General features: G+C 34.7%; 1 pseudogene; it reads right to left on the bottom strand.

Annotated features, from left to right (window-relative positions):
• Window positions 1-212: 212 nt before the first annotated feature.
• On the bottom strand, window positions 213-4,050 carry LOC149832415 (peptidyl-prolyl cis-trans isomerase CYP71 pseudogene; annotated as a pseudogene).
• Between the last annotated feature and the right edge of the window lie 251 nt (window positions 4,051-4,301).

Raw genomic sequence — 4,301 nt, 5'->3', positions numbered from 1 at the left:
TGAGAATGCAATGCCAATGCCTAATGTATGAATATTCATGCATTGGCTTGAATGTACTTATGCTAAACAAAAGAAAAAAAATGCATATACAATGCGTGTATACAATATATGAAGAGAGGTACAAAGAATTACCTAAATGCCTATGTTAGTGGAGAATGCTTGTACATGTGAAGCCATAACAACTCAGGGGCTATTGGTGAATATACATGGGTTTACAGAAACTCAAGAGCCACTGTGGGTGCAAATGAACTAACAACAGCCTTTAGGCTGCTGAGACTGCATGAATTTTTTTTTTTACTACCTCTGTCACCTTGATAAAGAGCAATTTTTAAGAAAACATTCATTGTTCTCAACTTTTCTACTAGCAACTTTATTTGTATGCAAATTAACAATCTTTATGCCCAGCAGTGTTGCATAAAGAAGAAAGTTAGAACTTTCATAAAAAATTGCATTGATCTGTGGAGCATTTCTGTTTTCTCTATTTCTTTTTCAACAACCATTCTTCTCCCAAAATCTATTGCTTCTAACCGGTATAGTGGAACATCACTCCTTTGCAGATCTTAGACCACCTCTAATGATTCATCACACACTCGCCTTAATTTTCCTGTCTTGAACCAAAATACACATATTCTGCGGTCAGGAAATATAACAGAGAAATGCTTGCCATCTGAACTGACCTCTATGGTAGAGATGGTGTTGAGAAACTCTGTTTTTGATGTCACATAATATGATACACTGTCGTATTTGATTTTATATAATATGATAATATGTCCTCTTGAAAAATGTTATATTATGACTGAATATGTTTTGCCATAAATCTAACGAGTATTTGATGCAAGGATATCTCACCCAAAAAGGATGGAGACTTCCTGTTCAAGTACAACTAGTGCAATCATACTTCTTGAAGAAAAAGTTTGATGAGCCATGCATTCCTAAAGATCAACTGAAGAGATCGGCTACCTCAAGATGAAGACTTTTTTCTTCTTTAGAGTCATATGTAACAGAACCTTCAGGAACATGCATATTGCATATTACATACTCATTCATAAAAACTATATCATAAAAGTATATGATAGTTTTAAAAAGCTCCTTTTTGAAAACTAATAATTGTACCTTCTTACAACCCTTTATGAAAAAGGTATTTTTGACATGATTTCAAAATGTAATAATTGTACCTTACATCATATACAAGACAACATGAAAAGAAATATAAGAAAAAGACAAAACATGAAATCGACTACATAACAAATATAATATGTTTTGAAAAGACCCTAGTTACCATCTTTAAAGAAATGTTTTCAAATATAGGAAAAAGACAAAACATGAAAATCGGCTACACAAAGAAAACAAATATAATAAAGGTTTTGAAAAGACTCTAGTTACCTTTTTATAAACCCATAGAATGTTGACTTACTTGAAGTATCATTCTCTTTGTATAGCATTAAATACCTCCTGTAAGAAATCCTTGTTAAATATCCTCCTCAAGAATGTTGACTTTCTTGTAGTCCTCATTCTCTCTGAAGACTTTGAAAACCACAACATAAAGAAAACACTTGACATGACTATGTACAAATAAATATCTCAAAGCACTCATTGTACTTACACTCATTTAAAGTAAAGAAGTACTTATGTACCTCAAATCATTAATTAGAATAAAGACAAAAACCACAATCCAACGTTCAATGTACTATTGTAAGAAATAGACTTTTTACATAAAATATGTATTACCTAAAAAATTTACAACGACTAGTGTACCCTATATTTTACTTTTATGGAAAAAGACTTTTTCGAATTTCTCTAAAGATGTTTTTGAAATGACATATCATTTCACATCTCAAGAAGGCTACGATTTCAAATTATAACGACTACTTTTTTTTAAAAGCTATATAAACACACTCAAATAAACTATTCGAACATGGAATGGATATGTGAGCTTACAACGAGAAAAATTTCTATTCGATATTTGAAAAGAGAGCCTTGAAAAAGAAAGAGAAAAAGGAAAGAAAGAAAAGAGAAAAAGTCAAGTCCAACTCTTTGACAAAGAGTATCCTCTGAGTGACAAACAGAACATTCTGAGAATCCTTCAGTCGTGCATTCATATCATTCTGAAGGTTCTATAGGAAGTATTGTAACTCTGTTATTCATTGTTTTTCTTCTTTGTTGAAAGAAGTAGACCTTTGTGAAAGAGGGTGTTGCCCTTCTCTGTTGAGAGAAGAAGACCTCTATGAAAGAGGGTGTTGTCCTTCTCTGTTGAGAGAAGAAGACCTCTGTGGAAGAGGGTGTGCCCCTTCTCTGTTGAGAGAAGAAGACCTCTGAGGAAGAGGGTGTTGTACTATTTATCCGGTGACTCAGATGTTATAGTGGAAAGCTCAAGTAGTTTGCTTGGGGACTGGATGTAGGTCTGGGTATTGACCGAACCAGTATAAATTCTGTGTTTTATGTGTTGTGACTTATTGCCTGATTATTTTATTTTATCGATCTTTATCATATTTCACTATTCACCCCCTCCTCTAGTGGAATTTCAGATGGTTGTCTTGCATTCTGAAAATATCAAAGAGATTTGTATCATTTTTCAAGTTGAAACTAACTACATTTTCTGGGAATTGAAGAGTAGATAGAGACCAGTACTCCAGAACACCTTTAGTGTCTGCATATATCACATTATCATTGGTATGATTGTACTTCATAACTTTAACCGGTGCCATATGAACCTCCCTCCATATTATAGGTTTAGTGGAACCAACATGAACATAAGGGGAGTTCTTGTCACTAATGGTAAGTTTAGCCTTGACATCACCATGATTGTACATCCATTCAAGCGTACTAGAAATATGTGAAAAACACATCATAACCATCATGTCATAGTTGACAACATCGTATATTTTCACAGAATGGTCACCTGATATTATGCAGCAAATGAGATTATCAATACTAACAGTCGAGCCTTCGATGGCACCAAGGTGAGATCTGAGATGTTTTAGCAAAACTCTATGCCAGCAGGCTTCTTCTTCCAAAGTTTCAAGTGTCCATCAACACTTCTAGTTATGAAAAATTCCGTTGGACTCTAACATACTTAAATCATGCGAACGATTCGACTTCAGCTATTTCACAGTTTTGAATGATCATCACCAATCTCTCAAATTGCTGACTTTGGACAGTGTGCATAAATGCCTCCCAACGGTCTGGTACACAAGTCACCGATGTTGGTTTCACTAACCACATCTGTTATGATTGGATTGAGCCCAGCAGCAGCATCTCTTGCTCAGAGGCTTGGAAAAACCAATTTTGGGCACAAACCCAGATCAAGCCCAAATTTCACATACATTTAGATCAGAATTTTTAGTCTTGACACACAACTTTGAAGGCCCAGCACGCAGGTTTGCTCATATGACCCAAATTATACCGTAACTCGCAATAAAAATTAGATCTCCCGTATGGAGATGGAAGAAACGATTAGATAAGCTCAGTTAGGTTATAAATTAGCAACTTCTCCCAAACAAATTATTGCTCATACATGAGATCCACATGAAAATACAAATGATCATTATATTGATGACACCAACGATGTAGATTATCATGTTATGTCAATAGAGGAGTAAAAGAAAATGATCACTACTAATCTCCTATTTGCTGAACATAAAAAAAAACTCAACTTTTTGCAATATCATGATGACATCTAAATATGATATGTAGATATGCTCAGGATATATAGATTCAAGATTTATAACAGAGAGCAATGGAAGCTATAAGGTGGGTTGATGGCTGTATGTGAATGTACATCCATGATCAAAATAAAAAAATTTGGAAAAAGAAAACTGCACAGAGATAATATTTCAAAACTGGAGCTGGAACTCACCTGGATCAGCCCTAGAGCAGGTAACTTCTCATTTTGATTAATCACTGCACCATCTTCACTCGGCCATTGTTATGGGGGACGATCTCCATGGTCTTTTGGTAAAAGAAAATATTATTTTCCTGCTTATCAAAATCCATGAAAACACTACAAGAATATTATACCTGTGTCACATTCACCGAAACATCCCAGTTCATCTGCATAGGTTTTCTCAATGCAGGACATCTTCATCCCATACTATCTCATATTGTAGCAAATTGATCAATGGGTTCTAACAAGATAAAGGAGGGTGTACACCAGTTGGAAATACGCAGTCTTTTACTTGAACAAAATGTGTATTATCCAAATTTTCCCATCAAGTTTGAGAGCAGAAGCTCAAGCAGATCCCAATGGACGTGTGACAGACCATCAAGCGAAAGAAACGAATCCTGTGTCTTTTAAAGATTTC

The sequence above is a fragment of the Nuphar pumila genome, chromosome 7 (assembly GCF_984573655.1).
Source record: "Nuphar pumila chromosome 7, dmNupPumi1.hap1.1, whole genome shotgun sequence".
In the NCBI taxonomy this organism is placed as follows: domain Eukaryota; kingdom Viridiplantae; phylum Streptophyta; class Magnoliopsida; order Nymphaeales; family Nymphaeaceae; genus Nuphar; species Nuphar pumila.
This window is presented reverse-complemented; position numbering and strand designations above follow the sequence as displayed.